At 35.0% G+C, this 25,000-nt stretch overlaps 1 protein-coding gene and 1 long non-coding RNA gene across 7 annotated transcripts in view; one reads left to right on the plus strand and one right to left on the minus strand.

The window, feature by feature from the left end:
* Window positions 1-25,000, plus strand: part of LOC135206907 (uncharacterized) — a 497,699-nt gene that overhangs the window by 134,405 nt on the left and 338,294 nt on the right. For all 3 annotated transcript variants that reach the window (XR_010312839.1, XR_010312840.1, XR_010312841.1), the window contains exon 4: window positions 18,271-18,338. This is a non-coding gene — a long non-coding RNA (uncharacterized LOC135206907). The remainder of the gene's footprint in view (window positions 1-18,270; window positions 18,339-25,000) is intronic.
* The window catches only part of LOC135206904 (uncharacterized), a 99,714-nt gene that overhangs the window by 35,235 nt on the left and 39,479 nt on the right, over window positions 1-25,000 (minus strand). The window lies entirely within an intron of this gene.

Here is a 25,000-nt window from a genome sequence, read left to right on the forward strand (position 1 = left end):
GCATGTTAAACAGAACAGAACCATTATTTTCTAATAAGATATAGCGTATTTATTTCAATTTTCGTTGGCGAGACAACGCTCTGTTGACTGAAGATTTAAGCACTTGCCACGCGTAAGCTGGAGGTCGCATCACGCCTCGTTTTATATAAAATAGTATCTGTGATGTCATCTTTTTCGTTTATTATGGTAGTAGCAAAGCCAGACGAGTATCTAAAGTAACAGAGGAATGTTGTTAACAGAATCATATCAGAAGGTGCTGTCTGGAGCAGCTTTATAAGTTTATTTGCCAGGTGAAATCATACACGCACACACACATTATATGTATATATATATATATATATATATATATATATATATATTATATATATATGTGTGTGTGTGTGTGTGTGTGTGTGTGTTGTGTGTGTGTGTGTATTTATATATAAATATATATATATATAGTGTATGTATGATGGTATGTTATGTATTGGTATGTATGTATGTATGTTTGTATGTATGTATGTATGTATGTATGTGCGTATATTCGGTTACCTGTTTAGTACACCGGAAAAGTCAGTCGTTTCTTTGTTATTAAGACAATCGCCATTATTTATTATTACAGCAGCGCCAGATGAAGGGTATTCCAATTAATTTTTTCTGTTTCCTTATTTATTCACTGATCTTCCCATTAGTCCGTGTTACTTACATATTATCTTTTGTATAAAATCTCTTGTTTATTTACCGAATTTCACGGTTAGTGTTGAGTATTTTCACCTCGTTATCAGTGAACAGCAGTTTTGTTACATATAGCAAACACCAAGCGACTGGGGTTCGCTGATTCGTCCAGTACAATCGTCATCGAGAGAATCATTTAGTCTTAATCACGATAATTGAAGCGTGCGTTTCACTTCCGTATGTGCAGTCGTTTGAGAGGATTATTTCTGATTTCGCTTTCATTGTGCTAATTAAGGCTCCTAGTGGTAGGTGTTTGTACAATAATGCAATGTTCCATTATCGAAGACTTGTAATAATGAAGCTTATTAGGGCTTTAGTGTTATACAACCATGATAATAATAATAATAACAGAACAGGTATTACATTATAAAGCCACCTTTAATCTCCTCATTTAATATTCCGCTTGGTTACGGCTCGATTATTATGAGGAAGTCGTGGACTCTGGTATCAACCCACTTGATTAATCCTTCTCTCCTACCAATCGCTCCCAAGATGTGGAGAAAAAGTTTTTACAACAAGTCCAATAAACCTCATCTGCAAAAGCAACATTCCTGTCTGCGTCTTTGCACCGTAAGGCAGCAAAAGAGAACGTTATTGAAAAAGACCTCGGAGGAAAGATGTGGCTCTGGGAACGGAATTTAATATTTGCGTTAATGAAAGTAGGTCAAGCCTATCACGCCTGACACATCGTTTCCTGAGAATCATTGACTGTAGAAAGAAAATGCTAATTCTACCGAGGCGATTTAATGGTAACACAGTGGCTAAGAACGTCATGTTGGATTCTTCCAAACTTAAATGTTAAAAATATATGTTTAACATGTAGTGAGTGCAAATAGATGTTTTGCATCCAAGGAATACATTTTCCTATATCAAAGTTGTTTTACGACTACGGTAACCTTTCATTATCCACATAAACCACTAAGAGAGAGAGAGAGAGAGAGAGAGAGAGAGAGAGAGAGAGAGAGAGAGAGAGAGAGAGAGAGAGAGAGAGAGAGAGAGAGAGAGATGAATATAAGCTACCTATAACAGTAAATTGAGAATAACTTATGGCTCAATAATCTTCATGATTCATATATACAAGTCTTCGATAATGGAACATTGCATTATTGTGCAAACACCTGCCACTAGGAGTATTAATTGGCACAATGAAAGCGAAATCAGAAATAATCCTCTCAAACGACTGCTCATAAGGAAGTGAAACGCTCGGTTCAATTGTCGTGATTTCGATTAAATGAGTCTCCTGATGACGATTCACTTTGTAACTGATATGTGTTCTTGAATAACAGGTCGAGAACAAATTATTTGGTGAAAACAACCAATAACGTCCATGGGACATAACCACCAAATTTTATAGAATCCGAGAAAAATATAATGTTGAACTCTGATCCGACCTGGACATTGATAAATACGCTAAAAAAAAAAAAAATTAAAAGACATCTAGAAAAAATATCTAAAGAGAGAAATTGGCTAAATAATTTCGGCCTTTAAAGTGACCTATGTCTTGACTTCGGAAAATATGTCAAGAGTCAAAAGAGTATCGTATAGTGACCTAACTGTAAGGTATCTATTTACTAAGTTGTATCAAAGTCTGCAAAATGATGAAAAATAAAAATTAGAAATAATAATACCTCTGAAATTAAATGCTATATATACGAGTTAATCGTATGGCTATAGTAGTGAATTATTTTATCTAAGAAATGTCATGAATGATGCTTTCGATATATCTTGAGACTATGTGATCATCTAGATCCTTGTCCTTCCAATTCCTTCCTCTCGAATTTCGAATCTCGAATTTCGAATCTCAGTCCTCAAGCATACACTGAGATGCAGGGTATATGTATGACAGTCGTAAACGTCGAGCAGTTTATCCTTCAGAGGTAAGTTGTGACCATTGAGGTGATCATTTTAAAACATTTGCCTTTTCTTTCTAGATATGATATAGGGAGAACCGTGCTTGTGTTTAACACTTGATTAAACAGACTTCCAACATCCTGAAGCAGAATAAACTAGGCCAGGAACCCAGACAGCCTACCATACACACATTCCATAACTAAATATCCATTTCTGCCAACATATCTCCTTACTTTGCATTACATTTTCAGCAAAATATTTGCTGTATCGGAGAGCAACTGTATTATTGTTCCTACAATGCAGGAACTGCCTCTATTGACCTCTTGCACAGCCTGTAGATTAAGTTCTCATTTTTCCATTTGTTTGTTCTCTGATTTAAGTGAAGTTGTATCCCAGAATTGTTCATATAACAGTTTAATTTTTTAAAATTTGCGCTGTAAGTTATGCAGTAAGTGTTGCGTAAAACATTTGAAAACCGGAGTTTCTAAGCTTTAATATAATACCGAGAACCGGTTATATAGAACCATTAGCAGAATAAGTTAGTTAACCTTACTTATTTACCATAAAAGAGAATCGATACTGTGACGGGAAATGGCCTGTTCTAATAATTCAAGTATAAAAAGGAATTTTTACTGTTGCTAGCTAAAACGCATTGAGGACAATCGCACAGAATAGAATCAATAAAGAGACCCCTTTTGGTACCTGGGTGTGAGTGGAGGGAAGGCCCATTTGTTTTCATGGTGGGTAATCTTGGCTCGTAGACTAATGGTTTTTCTTTGCTTTTTTTTGTTCAAAAGGAGGGAAATTTATCTAAATGCCAGGCAGGATGAAGCTAAACGCTACGTATTCGTTTACCTCAGTACAAAATAACGATAGAACAACTGTCATTTTACGAGATGTTAATTACGATTAGAAAAATAGTTAATTGTTAGATATTACTGTTGATATTGTTTCTAAGGAGTGATCTTTCTGAATATATCTTAATTGATTTAAAAAAAATACTTTTTCTTATAATAATCATGTTATTCACTGAAATGTTATGAAGGTGACGTTTAAAGCAGCTTATGCTATGTCTAAACGGAAAGATTTTTAAAAATCTGTCATTATAAAAACATTTTTATCAGTGAAACTATTCTCTCTCTCTCTCTCATCAATCTCTAGCCCTCTCTCTCTCCTCTCTCGTCTCTCTCTCTTTCCCTCTTTCTTCTTTTCTCTTTCCTCTCCCCTCTTTCTCTCTCTCTCTCTCGTCCTTCTCTCTCCTCTCTCCTCTCTCTCTCTCTCTCTCTCTCTTTCTATCCACAGGCTTTAGCCAAAAAAGATTTTTATCTCGCGTCCCCTGCCGTAAAATGGAACCTCGTAAAATAAGCTCTCTTAATATAGAACCTTATCATACAGAAAATCATAAATCTCTCCAGATTTGATGGATATCACTTTCTCCAGTGACCCTTTAATAAAAAGATATACATCATTACACACCTTTTGTAAAGGAGAAGCGGTCGACCTTAAGATGTTTTATGTTGTAAGATATGGCAGTATGTGTATATATAAATATATATATACCTATATATATATATATTAGATATATATTATATATATATATATATATATATATATATGTGTGTGGTTTGTGTGGGGTTGTGGGTGTATATATATATATATATATATATATTATATATATATATATATATATATATATACTAGTTGACCAACCCAGCACTGCCCGGGAAAACTCTGAATGACAGTCTACGTTTAGGGCGAGGGAAATGGGAAAGGGAAGGAAGGGAAGGAGGATGGAATGGGGAGGGGAGGAAGAAGGGAGAGGGGAGGGAAGGAAGATGGGAGAGGGGGAGTGTTCTGTGTTGATGGTCCGACTGACAGATCTATTTTTTTCATGAAAATGTTAAGCCTTTCAACAGACATGGGTTAACTGACAGGTATTATTGTGGTGAATGTCCCTTATGTCCAGTATTACTGTGCTGGATGTCCCTATTATCCTGGTATTGATGCACTGATTGTCCCTTTTATCCAGGTATTACTGTGCTGCCTGTCACCTTCAACCATCTATTACCGTTCTGCTTGTCCCTTTTATCCAGTTATTACTGTGGTGAGTGTTCCCTTTGTCCAGGTATTACTGTGGTGACTGTTCCTTTTATCCAAGAACTACTGTGCTGTCTGTCACCTTCAACCAATCCAGGTATTACTGTGATGCATGTCCCTTTAATGCAGATATTACTGTGCTGTCTGTCCTTTTATCCAGGTATTACTGTGGTGACTGAAAAGCATCTTCAATGATAATATATGTGTAGTCTCGAGTAAATGAAATGAGGTATGATATACCCGTAGAGTTTACTTGTCACATAAGTGACAAAAGGAAGGGAGAAGTTGGATGAGGGAAGGGATGGGGGTACAGGTTTGAAACCTACCCTGTCATCTAAGATGGGTCGACTGATGGCCACGTGCCAAATTTTATCTAGATCGGTGAAACATTTCGGATTTCTATAGCGCTGAATAAGCAAACATACAAACTCACAAACGTTCACCCTTATATATAAGATATATGATCCATGTAGATTTAATGAATGGCCGTAACTGCCAACTCTAAAAATGGTAGAACGATAATAACCGACCTCTATCCGTAACCATATACCTGTTCGATATTAGGCTTTATGCCCACTTCTGCGAGAGAAATGGCTATATTTCTTATCCAGACGTTTGTTATGACGTTGTCAGAGTCCTGTGTTAATCAGGGTTCCTGGGATCAATTTGGAAGATTGGTATCCATTTCTCTCTCTCTCTCTCTCTCTCTCTCTCTCTCTCTCTCAGATCTTTCGTGCTTTCCATAGCAGAAAAGTGTCATACCCAGTAAAATTGCAAAAGGATTCCACACAAATTAAGTATGATTTATAATGTATACATTTTTTAGTGAAGAACCATCATTCTCGTAATCATTTCTTAATACTTGCTCATCATTCCAGACCATAAATGACAATCACGCATAGAGCACACACCCTCGCCATCATTAAAAAAAATCGATATTCACGTCTAAATCGATCTCAAAATAGTCGTTGAAGAAAGTTCCATGTTCTGTGGATTTTGATGTTCATATAAATGTGGCAAGGTTGAAAATGCCAAGTGCAGGGAGTAGTTTATGGGCTCCCTGTTTGGCTTTTAACCCTCTCCATAATCTTTTAGGATTTTTATGTCATGTTTGAATTTCCTACGGGTCTACAAAATAAATAGAAAATAGATTAGTTTACATTGATATTCCACGGCATCTGTAAGGAGTTGAGCAGTGATCGTGTTTGCTTGATGGTTGATGATTGCTTGGTTCTTCAGTTTTTGTCACATTTCCAAAGATTTTTTGTCACCAAGCTACCTCTGCACCACTATACTCTGTTTTTTTCATCTGTCCACCCGCCAGTGGTGTTTACGTATGGTAAATAAAAGGAAATCTGGGTGTGCATTTGCAACTAAAAAGTGTTTTAATAATTTACAGTATGCGAATTACACCGTTAATATTCGAAATAGGATATTATTATAATTGTTCAATGTAAGCTGACTGTAACTATCTAAAGCCCAGGACGCAGTGTTACCATAAGCAAACACCAGAGGCGGATGGACAGATGGAAAAAAACAGAGTATAGTTGATTAATGATGGTCTACATGACTATCACCAACCTGGGACACTTCCTTAGTGAGAGATAATAAGAAAATAATTCTGAACACATTAGTTTTCCGAGTCAAGAATATATGAAGAGCCTTTCTCCTTCTGTGGCAGTAAATCTAGCCCAAGTCATATCTACCTATTTCTGTCGAACTCAGGTACATTTTCCCAGAGCCAGCGGTAGCTTAAATATTTTATTTCATCTCTGTTCGTATATAGTTGTGATAAGCGTGTCCAAAAAAAAAAAAGAGGAATGACCAATCACAAATACAAATGTCGATAAACTAATAAGCTTTAAAATAAAATTTGTACACGAGGTTATTGGTTACATTGAAGAGAGCTTACTCTAAGTACTTCTATTTTTCCAAAAAATATTTCCTCCCTCGATAATTGCTTGATTTCATCGGCATAGAGATTGTCTGTTACCATATTCATTAGTCATGGCACCTTTACATAATTCCGCGGATTATCATTTAATTGTTTTCGTAAGTCTCATTTGCATATTTATGTGGTTTTTGTTACCTGATAGAAGAATGCAGTTTTTACGTCCACGTCAGAGGATGGTTGTTCACAGTGATAAAGAGACGAAACACTAAAGCCGGAATACTGCTCAAAACATTCAATGGTTACCTACCGCAAAAAGAAATATTTGTCTGAAATTTTGCTTCATAAAAATAAAATCACGCTTTCCTCCTTAAGTAAAAATCTGTACTTCAGCCGTAATATCCTCAAACAAAAACTGCTTCAGTGAGCGTTCGCTCTTTAAAGGGGAAAAAGAAAATATGCTTTTGCTTGCACGAGAGCAAGTGTAGTTTACCGAGCTCGTTTACTGCGTTACTGGGGCTAAATATTTGTTCCATATCCCAGTTAAAGCAAATCGATTTTGCCAACCGTCTTCCAAAATGGTGAGGCCGAACCTAAACTAACAAACTAATTGAAATCGCATGAGTCCACAGTCTTCCGTAACCTATCTGTATCTCTGTATTAGAGATACAGACGTAACTATTTCTGTTTCTATCTGTTTATGTTTATCTAATATTATATATATATATATATATATATATATATATATATATATATATATATATATATATATATATATATATATATATATATATTGGTAACAAATTTTTTCCACGTGACGTTACTGAGGTAAATATTAACCCACAAATACCGCCTAATATTGAAATCACATTATCTTTGCAATACCTCACGCGCAAATTATCTGTGGCAGGTACAGACCGGAATTCGAATCGATATATCATTTGTTTGATACAGAGGTGATAGGAACTTGTCCCCTTACCTGTATATAGATATGTGAGCAGATAAGTCAATTATTCACAGGCGGTAGTCCTTAAGCACGCGCAGTATGTCAGATATATGACACTACATTTTTATCAGATCTTGTCGGATCTGGTTAAGTGCGATATTAACGATCTACGTAGATAATAAAAACTATAATGCGGGTGATTTTTTTACTTCCCTTCCGTTGGCTTTTGAGGAGACATAGGGGAAGGGGGGGGGGGCGACCAAAGTAGGGCTAAAATTAACATATTAACGGCGAACATTCTCGGGAAACATCAATAGAAATCGGCACATGATTCAGAAAATCGTTAAACAATTTTTAATATAACGAGGTTAAGAAGTGGTGGAGATCGTGATTTTGGTACTCAAACAACAAGAATGCTATTGATAGACACGGATTTCTTTTCCAAGAGAACGAAATGAAATTCAAACAAAAGGATGGTTAGTGATAATCAGTCAAGAAAATGCAGAATAAAGATAGTAAAAGTTGGGCATGAAGTGGCAAGTTGTTACAAACAAATGCTAATGTATATATACATACATACATACATACATACATTATATTTAGTATTATATATATATATATAATATATAGATATATATATTATATATATATATTATATATATATATATATATATCAATCTATATATATAATATCTCTTTATATATTATATATATATATATATATATATATATATATAGATTATATATATATATATATATAGTATATATATATATATATATATATATATATATATTTATATATATATATTATCTATATATATATATATATATATATATATATATATATATATATATATATATATATATGTGGGAAGAGAGAGAGAGAGAGAGAGAGAGATGAGAGAGAGAGAGAGAGAGAGAGAATTAAACTTTAATTCTACCTTAGAGTAAAGTTAAGAAAAGTAAAAAAAAACCTGAAAGGTAGAGTATTGCATGATAATACGAGAGGTGGAAGAATAACGTGTATGAGTTGTATGGTGACTTTGATGTAAGAGTAATGGACGTCGTTAGGATGAATGGGTAATTGTCACTGGAGGGTGTTATATACGTGTAGTATTCAGACGCATGCAAACAAATCAGAAAGGGAAAAGGAATCCCTTTGAAATGCAAAATTGCGATATATGACGGGTTTGTTGAGCCACCTACTCCTATATGGAAATGATATGCAGTTGTTGATTGCGGACGAAAGTAACAGAGCTAAATCAGCTGAGATAGATAGTTAAAGTGTAAATATGGCTGTGACTATTTTCACTGTTTGCTTTGAAGCCACACAGACTTGTAAAAAGAGTATGGATGAAACCTTCTATCATTACTGTATTAAAGAAATGAAAATGAACAGAAAGGTGAGTAGAAATTACATTGCCCTGATTAAGGCCTTTCGTCGCTTGCTCCTAAATATGACGGCAGAAAAAGATACAGCAATGAGGAAGAATCCCGCATTATATTTCTGTTTCTATATCTGTATTATGTTTTACTTCTCGTTGGTGATTTTTTCTCGTGTAAATATTCAGTTCTTAGAAACTTGCGTAGTAAGCTGATGGCTTTCATGAATTCTCTAAATGAACGTTTTGTTATTGCTCAATAATTTTCAAGCTTCCATATTTTGTGGAAATAAAAAGGATTTGTAAAACGATGTAGATGAGTACAGCATTTTTTCCCCCACAAAAGTTAGCTATTGTTTGACGATCATTTACCCCAGTTCAGTATCACAGACCCTGAAATTCACGGTACGCTTTGGAATGGGAGGGTCTGCATTTTATTCCTTCCCCCTTCAAGCACCCGACTATTGCGAGACGCTCCAGGAATTCCAGAATGCTGAAAGGACGTCAGGACACGTCAGTCTCGTTAGCACTGCCATTATTAACAACCGTGCACGTTGAAGAATCGCCATTTCTAGTCAGACGCTATAAAATAAACATTCCAGTTACGGAGGGGCATGTCGAGCATTCGTGAAAGAGCAAGTTGAAGGGCGGGAATGGGAATAGTGATAAGAGAACGGTGGATAGAAGCATATCTGATCACGAACTTGTTCAAGTCAGAAAGGAAAAAAATACTATCAGGTTCAATTGGAGAAAAGGGTTGAAAATGTGGCCGTGACTATGATAATTCCGTCATTTGCATGTTAAAGGTTTTTGGGTAACCACCAACGTGAAAGACTAGTAGTCAGATGCTTATTAAAACGCTTATTTTTATATCTCTGCCAAACGAAAATCCTCTCGGACCAATCCAAAGGCAACCGACCTTGAAGAAAATTGTGCCGTTCTCCATTTCAGCATCCTTTCCAAACTTCGTGACACGACTTCGAAATAAGTCATCTCCGGAGAAAGCCAGTATCTGCGCTCGTCGAGGATTATTTTTCTTCCATATCCTTCCTTCCTTCATTTCTTTCTTCGTTCGCCTGCTTTCCGTCGGTCCAGTTGCTCTTTTCTTGCTCTGGTTGTTTTTGTTAATATTGTCGTCTCATAAAACCAATCATTAAAGCTTACTGTACTTGAGTATTATCTTTTGTCCTCATTTTAAAGAGTGAAGAATGTACATTTAGGAAAGATGAGAACTGATTACACATATACATACATTATAAAATAATGTTTGTATATTATATATATAATATATATTATATAATAATTATATATATAATATATATATACTTAATTATAATATATGTAATATATATATAATGATATATATATAATATATATAGTATATATTATATTATATATATATATATGTAAGTTTTTTATGTATATGATTATTTTGTCAACATATTATACCGCTTCATGAACTACATACAGCATCGAAACGCATATATATATATATATAAATATATATATATATATATATATATATATATATATATATATATATATATATATATATAATATAATATATATTGTTACGACCTTATTTACGGCCGTAATTTCAAGGATTCTTGCCTTTACTCAGAATTTGCGGTCAGTAAAAATGCAACACAACAACTTAGGAACAAAAGAACAAGCACCTCAACAAAAGTTACAATATTTATTTATACAAAAAAAAAATATAATGGTTGGTAAAGATAATAATAAAAATAAATATATATATCAAGGGAAAAACCAACCTTAAGATCTTTAAAAGATCACCTATAACTAAACTAAACCCTAAACCAAGAAATAGGATATTTTTAAACATGACTTTTGGTAAATAACTGGCCAGAAAACTAACCTAAGAAAATAAGTTAGGCAGAAGGAAGGAAGAGAAATTAAATGGGGAAACTAGATGTTATTCCTACCTAACACATACAAACTTAACTTGAGTTAATAAACAATGAATTACAAAAATAACCTTACAAATTGATTCAAAGGAATAACCATGAGAAGCTTAGTGGATCATCTCATCAGGCCATACAAGGTCCAGAAGACCGTACTGCAAACAGGGGCGTGCAAATCTACAGTTACCCAGCGATCCACGATCATCTTAAATAGCTATGAAAACATCTCATACCTGTAGAAAGATGCCCTACTTGTCTCCACGAGTTCCAAGAACTCACCTGTAGGCAACTCAAACCACCTCAGGAACTCCGAGGGTGGTAGCCTCCGAGAATCAAGGACGTCTACGGATCTCGCACGCCACAAACTGCACCGTTGACCGTTCTATGTAAGTACGGGCCAACTCGTTTGGAATCCTTCCGACGAACGAGGGAAGCGACCACACACAGGGCAGCGAAGGATTAAAGAAGCCGTGATCCAAATCTCCGTACAAAAACTGCAGAAGTGACCATAAATTAAGTGGCAAAGCGTCAGGCTGTGAAGAGGAACTCGAACTAACCCTGTCACATATCAACACCCTTACGATCAAACCTTCCACTCGAGTCAACACATCTCATAGGAGAGAAAAACAACGATCGTTAATAAGGCACTTCAGTAGTTCACTAATACCGGGGGGGAAGGTGGTAAACAAAACGCCTAAGCAAAACAAAGCAAAACTGCAAAATCATACGACTCCCTTACAGAGTTCATCAAACTAAGAAAGAGCTTAAATGTGCGATTAACGATAATAGCTTATTATTAAACTTGAACTAAAACAAGATCAAAAGGTTGGAGACAACTATAAACAAATTATAATTAACAAATTATAATGAAATTACTTTAATCTAATATATACATTATTCATATAAGTCATTTCCATTTAATGGCATGAATTTTTAAGTAAGTAAGAATCTGGTCATCGCAACCTCTTATGGTGTTACCTTCATGGGGCAAAGAGGCTTCAATCACTTGCATAATCCTAACCTAACCTAGCCTAACTTCTGCCCTAGAACAGTAATGCCCTAACTGGCTCAGGACGCTATTGCATTGTCTGTAAAGCAAGACACCCATAAAAAAGATATTTTGACCCATTGGAAGAGGAAATGTCCCCTGAAAGACACAATCGCTACTTATTGGTTTGAATATCAGGCATTACTGTAACATAACTCTCGAAACTGCGAATTTTGAAAGTAATCAAATAGCCTAACCTGGGAATATATAGTATATGTATATATATATATATATATATATATATATAATGTGTGTATGTATATGTATATGTATATGTATATGTATATATAGTGTATGTGTATAGAGTGGAAGAGATGGCCTTCGACATATTTGCACTTATCTTTGTAAATTATACATTTGTGTTTATAAATAAAAAAAATATTATGTAGCCATGGAATTTTTCTAATTGACGTTGTAAAATCAAGGTATAAATGAAGAAGTTCCGTAAATTTGTAGCGCTCCCTCTTAAGATATGTAGATGGGTAACAAAAACCACTTATTAATGATAGTGAGAGACTCGTATTAAAAAGCGAGACAAATAGATATCGATGTAAGATCCACAAAATAAACATTCACCAACGTTCGTGTTTACCTGTGATACACAGCGACGGACGTGTAGGGCAAACATCGAGGAGAAAGGAGATGATGTCCCTTGTTCATTTTTATTTATTTTCGCTTTCTCTCTCTCTCTCTCTCTCTCTCTCTCTCTCTCTCTCTCTCTCTCTCTCTCTCTCTCTCAATCTTGTATTCGTTTTCTTCCCACCGTAATATTTCCCTGAGAGCTCCATTGTCACCTTAATATATGGAGATATATTTTGTATTATGTAAATCAGTCCATGATTTTTAACGTGAATTTGCCTGTCTCGCAATGAAGTTAATATGTTAAGTGTGTATATATATATATATATATATATATATATATATATATATTATATATATATATGTGTGTGTGTGTGTGTATATATATATATATATATATATATATATATATATATATATATATATATATATATGCGTGTATGTGTGTGTGTGATTGTGTGTGTGTCTGTAATTGTGTACCAGGGAACGTTCAGTAAGAAATATTATACCAGATTCATAGTAACTACCAGTTCAAACTATTATCTTTTATGCTCGATGAACCCAAAAGTAGCTCTGAAGATGAGATATGTCAAAGGAAACGTTTTCTTGGCACGTTGACTGCATGACAGCGTGACCGGCATTCGTTAGGTGCACTCATTCGTTAGGTGCGCTTTATGCAAATTGGCCCTCATATCAGAGGTTGCCATTCGTGGAACTTCATTCGAAAATTTGACTTAGAAGTTTAATGCCTTGCTTGTTTAGCCAGTTGTCTGCTCCGAAGTATATATTAACTGTTAGCTAAAAGCTTTTTGATCTTGTCCCGGAAATAATTTTCCGTCCCATAATGGTGGTGAATGCGAAAGTTGTGGATGGAGTGTGCCAATTACCCAACCTATTCCTGTTGAAATCGGAGGAATTTAGGTCCCAGGAATATACCGGTGCCGAGTTAAACTCAACAATTGCTTTTGCAAGTGTAATTACAAGCAATTGCAAGTGCAATGGCAAACGGTCATCATTTGAGTAATTCGCTTTTCGGAGACCATTAGCGATGACGCACTTTCATCTTGCGAGGTCGAAAGTGATCTTGTCTTGCTGGCAGAGCCCTTTAAACAACACGAACAATTCTGTATACTATTTCAAAACACTCGAGAAATCTTCTTCTTAGGCCGTAGAGCATAAAGCAGTCCATTCGTCCATTTTCTTGTGAAAGATGAGATAGACTCCCTTTGGCAATTTCATGAAGGGAAACCACACAAGACGAGGAGCTTTTGTTCTTGGTGTTCTTCTTAGCCATATGAACTGCAGACATCTTGCCTGACCTTTTCCAGGAGCTTTCCTAGGCAAGGTCTACCTTTCGCAAAGATTTTTTGTTGTACTCTAATTGGATCAGGCAATAAGGATTTGATTTTAGTCTTTAATGGGTCGTTCAGTTTTCAGCGTTACGTTTTCGTTAATATCTCATGTGACATGAGCGGGATTGGTGAAAGAGTATTCATGTTCACTCCTGCGAAGGATAAAAGGATAAAAGAAGAGTAAAAAGGAGGAGAAAAAGTAAAGGGGGAAAGCGAGAGGCAAACAGTAATTTCCCAGCGCCTGAGAGAGAGAGAGAGAGAGAGAGAGAGAGAGAGAGAGAGAGAGAGAGAGAGAGAGGTGTGTGTATTTCTCAGTGTCTATATTATATCTGTTCATTTATACACCAAATACCGTCACTTGTAGCAGATTTACTAAAGGCTTTCATTAAATTCTGCTATTTTGAGTCAAGTTAATCATTAAACATTCATCGTAACGTCTCCCTTTGTGCTCTGTGGCTGTGTTCGTACCCCAGAGATTGATAATACTTGAATAGGTGTATATGTTTCAGATAGCGCCCTTTTCGTCTCTCCGTTTCTGTTTTGGGTTCGCGAGCAGAAATGGTTATATGAATTTCCCTTGTGGGGGCGGATGTTTTTTTTTTCTTCCCCACACGCAGTGGCCGTGTTTATCTCCCGGAGCCTTTTGCAATTTCTGTTGTCTCACCGGTAATGGATCTGCTAAGAGGCCCCTTTCCTCTTTCCTAGGTCTTTTCTTCTTCTCTTCCTCCTCCTTCCTGACCAAGAAGCAATCACCAAAACCTAGTTCCACGACAACCTTGCTAACTCTTACCCTCGTCCTCGGGGACGGTCTCCTTTTTTTTTCAGATCGTGGTTTGTTATCTAGCGGTGCAGATATTTGGTTAAGAGAAAGTTCATTTAAATAAGTCATAATCTGGTTCGTGGAGATATAATGGTATTTGGTAGAGAGAAAATAATAGGCAGTTTATTGTATGTTTGTTTTCTAGAACTGCAAAGATACATGGTGGAATGAAGATAACTATATTTTATGCGCTATTTTCATTAGAGAAAGAAATACAAACAGAAATAAAAATACTTTTAGTGAGAAAAATAACTAAGAGAACAATTTTTTTCTTATGGTCTTGTCTTTAACACCTGCCTGTACCCTGTAAGTACCGAGGCCTGTTACTGAATCCTAACAAACAGTATCCCATATTGCACGTCCATATTCCATGTAAAGTTGTGTCTAGGATTGTGAAAAAACCCGTGTTTTTCATTTCGTGTTTTTTTTTTTTTTTTTTTTTTTTTTTTTTTTTTTTTCGTTTTTTCAGTATTTTTCCTTGCATCTTATTTCTCCAATTTTGAAGACCTTACTTATAGTTACTATAGACTTCTGAAGTTATTTAAGACTCACACTACCTTCCACATTAGAGGATAATAAAAGCAAATTTGACTAATTTTTGGAATTTAGGAAGCAGTAGAATGTGAATGTTTAAAATTAATTTTGAACAATTTTTGTTGCCGGATTTTTGAGGCTCTGTATTTTTTTTTTTTTCTCAAAAAAAGCTTGTTTTTTTCGGGTTGCAACCGTAGTTGTGTCCCATTTGTAGGATTACATTGAGTCACTTCCGAATAATGGAATGAAATTACTTCTTTTATTGGGAAATCCCCGATTACATGACTTGAAAAGACGGAAGCAAACGAGGTGCAAGATTATGAGGGTTTATTGAAGATTTGACGATATCCACCCTAACTGTGGTAACGTCATGCATTGAAGATTCTCTTTATTGAACGACAAGGCAGATATTATATTTCATTTTAACAGATGAAATTTTTATAAATTCCTTAATCCTAATCTCATTTCCATCCTGCTCCCCAAAATATGAAAACAGGCTGCATGGTCTTCTCAAAATGTCTAATTTACTAAACTGAGAAATAATAATAATAATAATGATAATAATAATAATAATATTGATAAGAAGAAGAAGAAGAAGAAGAAGAAGAAGACGACGACGGACGACGACGACGACGACGACGACCTAGTCGTGATTATGGTATCGCGGATTCGTTTCCCGCAACCAGACATCATGATTTCTTCATATATCTTTGAAAGTTGGCTCTCAAGGCTTTGTAGTGACAAGCGTATCCCAAAAAGAGCAAAGAATTTGAAAAGTGCATTGTTGCTATTACAATTACTTAGTAAATCTAACCAAGAACAAGTATTAAGCGAAAATTAATTCCAAAGCAATAAAGGCCGTCAAAAGAGGCGAGGACAAAACAAAGAATGTTTACCTCACTTTTCATGTGAGAAATGTCGAAATCCTTTTGTTGTCATAGTCATCTCAGTGGGACGAATCTTCCACTAAGATGATTACATTAGGAATAACACCTTATATTGCACTGCCTGCGAAAAGGGCGAGCTCTATTCGCGGAAAATCCGTTCATTTTTCCGAAAAATTGTTTTCATCTGGATTTCCCAAGAGGCATGCCGTTTTTTTTTCAACCCTGGATAGACAGAGGATTTCAGATTTACCATTTCGTTGTATCTTTTGGAGGGACATATTGAACTATTCTATAAAATCTGCTTCTGACAAAAAATTTCCCAAGAGTTTCTCAGCATTTTTTATCCGTCAATAGAATGGGAATATAATACAAGATTTGTCCATATATTTTTGAGTCGCGGTAGTTCGTTATTCTGTGAATTTTCTTTTTCCGTCCTACGCAGTATGTAGGTCATTAATCCTTTTTATTTAACAAATATGTTCATCTTTCTTTTTTTTCTTTTTTTATTATCTTACGCTCTTCTACATGGAAATGGATAAGGAAGGTATTTTTCATTAAGAGATAGGTTTAGCTAATTTTACATCAAACTGGTATGTCTCCTTAGAAGCCTGCAATCTCGGGCATCATATTCCCGAGAAGAATGACCATTCAGGTAGTTAAGTTATTGTGCGCTTTCTAAAACGCTAGATTCCTTCGTGTGTAAGAACATTTATTCATGTTCATGTTCAGAATTTAATATCTCTACTATCTTGCGAGTTTCGTGATTTCAGTTGTTCATTTTTTTTTTTATAACCGGGTTTTTTTTTGTATCATTTGAGAACATGATGGTTTTTACTTACTCTTTTTACTCAGCCGATCTTCGATTTAAACAGCCTTTCCTTTCTCGACCTCCTCGTAAAAAAACCTTTCCTTTTTCTTTTCTTCTTGTTTATTTGTTTTTCTTATTTTGCTGCTGCCTTCGGGACTGTTCGTGATGGAGTAGGTTGCTTGTTTTATCGGCCTCTAAATCAGAAGCGAATCGGGAGTTTTCCAGACTTGGAATGACTGTGGCTCTCAAGTATGAGGATATTCCAAAGAATAATTTACTTCCTACAGCTGATAACACTCGTGGGGTTGGGCTACATATTTTTCCTTCCCTATCAACGTGTTGTCTCTTCAGGAAAATATAGAGGCTGGTTACTGCACTAGAGCTCAGTCTGAGTAGATAAATATCCGTTGGAGTCGTCCGGGTGTCTTAACAAGCTGTTTGGGGAACCTACAAATTTTACCTCTCTCTCTCTCTCTCTCTCTCTCTCTCTCTCTCTCTCTCTCTCTCATGCCGTCTCTCTGTCTCTCTCTCTCTGCACTCATGCTCTCCCTCGTCTCTCTCTCTCTCTCTCTCTCTCTCTCATGTGATCTGCAATAAAATAATTCATTATTTCTAGCATCTGCTATATCATATTCCTACCTAGCTGCTGCTAAATTCAAGAGAAATGCTCAAACAAAGGTCAGATCATTTATCTGCCTCTTTGATTTTCACAACGAAAATTGAGGCGATTCCTCAATAAGGGTCCGTATATTCAACAAGGACTTCCATTCCCGAACTTCTTTTTTGTCTTGTGGGAGAGCAGTCTAGATCAAAATAGCTTATCGTGTGAAACTTCCGGCTTGACAGAAGTTGCTGGTGCGTGTGATTTGTATTCAGTCGTTTTTCCGGTTCAGAATTTAACGCATTTTTCGCTAAATTTCCATCGGATCGATGTAGACTTTATGATGAAAAGTGTACCTTCTCTATTCAGGTTCCGATGCTGAGCCAAGAGAAAAAGCGTTCGAGAACATTTTTCCTTTCGTATGGGAAAGGAGCTTCAGAGGTTTTTTAGCAATAGAAGAGAGCAAACAAACACTTGCGATAGAAGTCCTGAGATGATGGGCTGTTCAGGAAGTGGTGGCGGAAAAACTTTAAAAAGTAAATGAGATAACAAAAATCCAAATGATTTTTCAGAAAACATTATATGAAGAAAGCCAATCCGTAAAGCTAGTATGATAAATTACTTTTTTGCTTTAGCCTAAGTAAAATCGCTTTTGCTTTTGAGAAAGCTATCAAACTTTTTAGTTGGTACTTTGTACATGGTTTGTGTATAAGGTTGAAATAAGACACCAAACAAACTTATTAGGATATAGATGTAAGTACATTAAACAACCATATCTAATCTGATCAGATTTCTATTTTGTTCTTATATTGTTTCCCTTACCTTTATATTGCAGAAGCTTGAAATCCTGTGAGATTATAATCATCACAAGAAGACGGTAGTTCATCTATGGACTACTGCAAGGTAAGTGCATGAACCAGTCAGCGTTTATTTATTATGATGTTAATGGTAAGTTGGAAACATGTGTCATGAACGGATTTCAATTATTATATATATATATATATATATATATATATATATATATATATATATATATATCTATATATATTATATTATTATATATATAATATATATATATGTGTGTGTGTGTGTGTGTGTGTTGTGTGTGTGTGTGTGTGTGTTGTGGCTGGTATTGATAACAATAAAATCTGAGCGGACCTTTCGTGTTTGTCCGCCCCGGGTGGGGGCGGGTACGTAGGGGATCTGGATGGTGTGGGAGGCATGACACACCCACCCTACTCCTGGCAACTTGTTCGTTCACCCCGGGTGGGGGCCATGTCGGCAGGGAATCGGGGAGACATGACACATCCACCACCTTCCTGCCAACCGGTTTATCCACCCCGGGTGGGGCGGGACAGGTAGGGAATCGAGAGGTTAGGGGAGGCGTGACGGGCAGTACCAGGTTTCAGCTCGGCATAGAGCGCGTCATCAAGCTCGTGTATATATGTATATACATAATGTATATACATATATATGCGTGTATTATGTGTGTATTTCAGAGAGGTAGAGAGCGTCAACGTAATAACTAATACAAGAATAATTTTATATACAAAATCACTTTTTAAAATGCAATTGCAGACTTCTTAAATAACCTTAGACTCTGAAAATGTTGACCCAAACTTTAAATTTCCCTCTAGTCAGACTGTTTTTACTATGTTGGCACTGAGCCAGAAGTTAACGATCTCTTTCGTTCTTCCAATGACTCTTAAAAGTTTGTGAAGAGTGGACTACTCCTCAGCATCATAATTTTCCATGCGGTATTTAAGAACTGTCGTGCACATTTGCAATAGAGTTCCTTATTTTTATTATTATAATACATACATGATACCGTTTATCACTATTGTTGTCGGTTTTCATGTTTTCATGAGAGCGAATGCTGTTAGCGGAGGCGTGATTTGCTCGTTTTACAATGGTTATAGCAAATGTAAGTCAGTAAATCAGTAATGATAATTTTATTATAATAAGAGTAATAAAAATTACCCAATATTTTCGTATTTCTTATATTTGGACACGTGTGAGACAAGTTCAGATGCGAAAGGGAACGAAACACAGAAGCAGTCTGACTCTTTTTCGGTACGAGCTCACCGACCCTTTTGTAATCCGAAAGAGGATTGACGAGAGGAAAGCATAATGGAATTGTAACCTTTTCTTCCCCGTTGAGATAGCATTCGTAGAAAGGAATAAAAAGATTTAAAAAGCCTTGAATCTTATGTGCTGTAGAAGAACTTCCGAAAGGGTTCTCGGAGCTTCTCGACTTCTTTGGTAAAAAGGAGACGCATTTTGGGCGAGAGCGTCACAGCTCAACATCCAAAGGGAGGTCAATGTGAGTTCAAATTGTCTGTGTTAGCACTACCATCATTTTGTGCGCGCTTTCACATGTCAAAATTGCCTTTCAGTCTTCAAAAGAAAATATAGCTTTATGATGAAAGTGATGAAACGATTTGAGTATGATTTTTAGATTTGGGAACTTGCCATTTCCTTTCTACAATTTGTGAAGAGTTAGTGACTGCCGTTGCTGCCCCCATTTCAAAATGAGCGTCAGTCAATCTTCTTTCGTCATAAAAAATATTTTAATGCAATATTGTGCCTAGATTTAATCCAAAACTAAACAAAACTATGGAAGATGATACAGTATCCTAGAGTTTCACAGTGCCCCAATGCTACATAAAAGAGACTCATAGAATATGTTACAAGTCCCAATAAAAATTGTTTGATTCGCGAGGCAGTAACATTACGCTTAACTTTTTCTCTGGGATTTGGGCCTGGCATTATTCAGCTACGTGCCTACTCAGCATTCTGCCCTTTCACAGCACAAATGACATCTCTCTCTCTCTCTCTCTCTCTCTCTCCTCTCTCTCTCTCTCTCTCTCTCTCTCTCATTGCAGGAAGAAGAGACTTACACACGGGAGGCCAATGTATTTAAAGATACCTAGTGTCAGTTCCATTTTTATATTAGATTTCAGCAACATTTAAAAATTTCTTGCTCCTGAAATACGAGCAATTCAAATACGAATTGAGAGAGTCTGAGTGGCTTACTAAAACTTCTATATTACCGCAGTAACACTACAGCCCCATTAGAAATCTGTGTTAGCTATATACGTGCGTGCAGTCAGCAGCAGTTAAAGTAACTGCATCTTGAACATATGCAAAGACGAATGCTGTTAAGAAATGAAGTTTACAGAAAAAAAAATCTTTTTACCTACAATGGATTTCATTTGCTGGGCAATTCAAGAAAAAGTCTGCGATTATAAGATAACCAAAATACGCTAAAATAATCATGGTAAATTTAGACCGGTTTCTGATACTTTTCAGTACGTAGTGAATAAACATTTCAACTACTCACTCCTTACTTGGTTTGACAGGACTACTACACTAAATTTTCTGTTCCTTGAGGGAAAAATCTTTCATCAGAACATCCATGCGTGATCAAGATTTTGTCCGTTTGGTTGCACACGTGAGCGTTAGATATCATAAAAATCATTGACATGAAATTTGTAAAATTATCATTAATTACACAAAATTTCAGTGGACGCAGTTGTTATTTAATGTACCAATTTTTCCAACTTCATTTCATTTTTAAAAGAATTAACTGACTGTTGTCTCATTATCTTTGGTAATTGAATTGTTATTTATATTATGGTCCTGTGAGTTTATATTATTATTTTCTTGTTTTAAGAATGTATATGGATCTTAATCTGCAAGAAATGTAGGAATGAGGTATGCATTGAAATACCAATTACAGAGATTATTCAGATTTCAACGGTTTTATTTTCATTCCACATTTTTTTTATTCTATATTGTATACAGTCGATAAAAAATGTAGGTAATGTGATGAAGCAGAGTGATTTAACCTTTTCATTTGGGCTCAGGATTACCTGAAAGGACTTTTTCTTTTCAGATCCTTGGCGCTTGACCTGATACCTTTATCCATTATGGAATTTTCATTTACCGATAAGTCCCTGACTTTCCACACTCAATCGGAGGACTCAGAGGCACTCTGTTAGGTTATTATTTTCCTCCAGAAAATTACTCTAAATGTAGATTTTAAGTAATAGCATATCTTTATTACATGTGAAAAGTTGACAGTTATATAATATATAGTATATATTATATATATATATATATATATATATATAGTATATAGTTATATTTATATATACATCATATACATATATATATATATATTATATATATATATGTATGTATGTATTAATATATATATATATATATATATATATATATATATATATAGATAATATATATGTACATATGTCTACATTTCTTAGGCCTCCAGTTACTCCTACGCCTCGTATGCAGTGCAGAAAGATTTAAAAGTATTTCTTCGTTGACATTCAACGCGAAAACTTCACATCCCAAGAGATGAGTCTCAACAGTTCTTTCCATAGACACACTAAGACTCTTCTCGGTCTTTTATACACTGCTTCTTTCCTTGCTTTACCTTTTCTACGATTTACTTCGTGTCTTCCTACCACTGATCTATGATATAACTCCCAGACGCCTGCACAAATAAACTACTTTCATATCTCCACCATCCACATCAACATAAACTGCGGGGAGGATTAATTTTGCGTTTGACACAGTATCTTCCTTTAAGATTCAGCATCCATTACTCGATTTCGTCGATGTAATCTTAGTGTTTGAAATAAACAAACCAAATCGCGGTATTTTCAGGATTGTTTTAATCCTCACGTCCACCTGCATTGAAAGATAGAGCGCTTGTGTTTAATTAGATAGCTAATCAATCTATAAATGAAGAGTCACTTGACTGAATGATATTACTCCAATACGTACTCTTCTCAGACAAGAAAATAAAGTGCAAACATATCAGCCACTTAGTCATAACTCTTGAATCATGTAGAGGTGGGTTATGGTTGATTGTTGCAGCAACTGACGCTCTTGTCGGGTCGAATTTTTCCTCTCTCGTCTCTCACTCTCTCTCTCATCGTCTCTCTCCTCTCTCTCTCTCTCTCTCTCTCTCTGTATATATATATATATATATATATATATATATATATATATATATATATATATATATATATATATATATATCTAGCGAGGGATCCATGAAACAACTTCTAAAGTCATCTTCGCATTAGCTCCTTGTAGGAAAATAAATCGATGAAAGTATAAAAGATAAAGATAAGATTTATGGATTTTCACATCACTACCCTAGGACGAAAAACAATAGCCCAGTAACGAGGCTTGATAATTCTCGGCTTTGAATCCAACGCCGATTCTGGAAATCAACAACGTGTTTGTGATATGAAATTCTACCTCAGGAACATACATTGTTTTTGTCACCCATTTGGGTATGCTATCGATTGCGTTTTACCACATAGTTTATAGCTTTTAATTGCTACAGTATACGCTCTACTCACTTATCTCTCTATCAGTCTACTAATAATAAATATTTGTGCGTGGAAATAAGGATTCACTAGAATGCGGCTTAATTTTCAACATATACAGTTAAAAACTAAAGCATTTCACAGCATAATAAAAAGCATATGTAAGTCTATTTAAACATCTGGCCTATTGCCAAAGACGTATTCTTAGTGGAATTCCGATGTGAAGTGCCGAGGCAAGATTTAACAAGTAAACACATTCATTCCCAATTCACTGCTTAAAACCGAGAAGGAAAAATCCTTCAATGGGAGATAAAGTATTATATATATATATATATATATATATATATATATATATATATATATATATATATATATATATATATATATATATAATATCTTTATCTCCCATTGAAGGATTTTTCCTTCTCGGTTTTAAGCAGTGAATTGGGAATGAATGTGTTTACTTGTTAAATCTTGCCTCGGCACTTCACATCGGAATTCCACTAAGAATACGTCTTTGGCAATAGGCCAGATGTTTAAATAGACTTACATATGCTTTTTGTTATGCTGTGAAATGCTTAGTTTTTAACTGTATATGTTGAAAATTAAGCCGCATTCTAGTGAATCCTTATTTACATGCACAAATACTTATTATTAGTAGACTGGTAGAGAGATAAGTGAGTAGAGCGTATACTGTAGTAATTAAAAGCTATAAACTATGTGGTAAAACGCAATCGATAGCATACCCAAATGGGTAACAAAAACAATGTATGTTCCTGAGGTAGAATTTCATATCGCAAACACGTTGTTTGATTTCCAGAATCGGCGTTGGATTCAAAGCCGAGAATTATCAAGCCTCGTTACTGGGCTATTGTTCGTTTTCGTCCTAGGGTAGTGATGTGAAAATTCATAAATCTTCCCTTTATCTTTTATACTCTCATCGATTTTTTTTCCTACAAGGAGCTAATGCGAAGATAACTTTAGAAGTTGTTTCATGGATCTCTGGCTTCCGCGAAGGCTTCATAGTTATGATATTTATGAAAGTCGAGATAATGTTTGCTTATTATATTGATGGACTTCGATTGAGGCCTATCTTTGTGTTTATTCGGTTCCCTTCTTTGTATGCTAAGTGACTAACATCACCGAAGAGTTGTTCTGCTGGCAAACGTGATTTCCATTGAATAACACTAAATTTTGTAAATATGGTAACTTCGGCATCCAGTTTTTTTTTTTTTTTTTTTTTTTTTTTTCTAACGTCGCACATTTTGGTCAGGTCAGCTTTAACAACATTAAATCAAACTTCTCTTCTCTCTCTCTCTCTCTCATCTCTCTCTCTCTCTCTCTCTCGCTCTCTCTCTCTCTCTCTCTCTCTCTCTCTCTCTCAACAAATATTGGAGTATTGTCTTTTGTTTAAAATAACAACAAATAATTATTTTCAGCAGAAACATAAAATGAAGGCTAGATCTGAAAGCATCATTTACATATAGATTACGTAGGTCGAGTAATTTATTACTATACAGTCACTGACAATCTAAAAATAATGCCATATTGAAATACATTCTCTGTAGGTTGTTCATCCTCTTGTACAGTATGTTGTCAAAGAACACCGCGGTAATTTATAGTTTTATGTAATTATTTTTCTACTTTAACGAAGAATTTTGAAGTTAGATAACATAAAGTAAATATGGCAACAATATATATATATATATATATATATATATATATATATATATATATATATATATATATATATATATATATATATATATATAATATATATATATATATATTTCATAAAGCAAACTTATATAAAAAACGCTCACGGATGAACGTTGCCATACCTGAAGAAGAGAATAAGGACAGTAATTACGAGTAACGCGTTTGACTAGAATGAATGGTTTTACTGCTTTAGAATCACTGACAAGATAAAAAAAAATTAACCCTCTTGTGCATTCGCGTATTGGCAATGTTTGTATGGTATGCATAAAAAGAATTTTCGCAATACTTAACAAACAGTTATAATGAGCTATTGCACAAGCGAATGTAGTCAGCCGTAAAACATCTCTAAATACCTCACCACATATATTAAGTTATTATTATATATATATTATATATATATATATATATATATATATATATATATATATATATATATATATATATATATATATATATATATATATATATATATATATATAT

This window comes from Macrobrachium nipponense, chromosome 31 (genome assembly GCF_015104395.2).
Source record: "Macrobrachium nipponense isolate FS-2020 chromosome 31, ASM1510439v2, whole genome shotgun sequence".
NCBI classification, from domain to species: Eukaryota; Metazoa; Arthropoda; class Malacostraca; order Decapoda; family Palaemonidae; genus Macrobrachium; species Macrobrachium nipponense.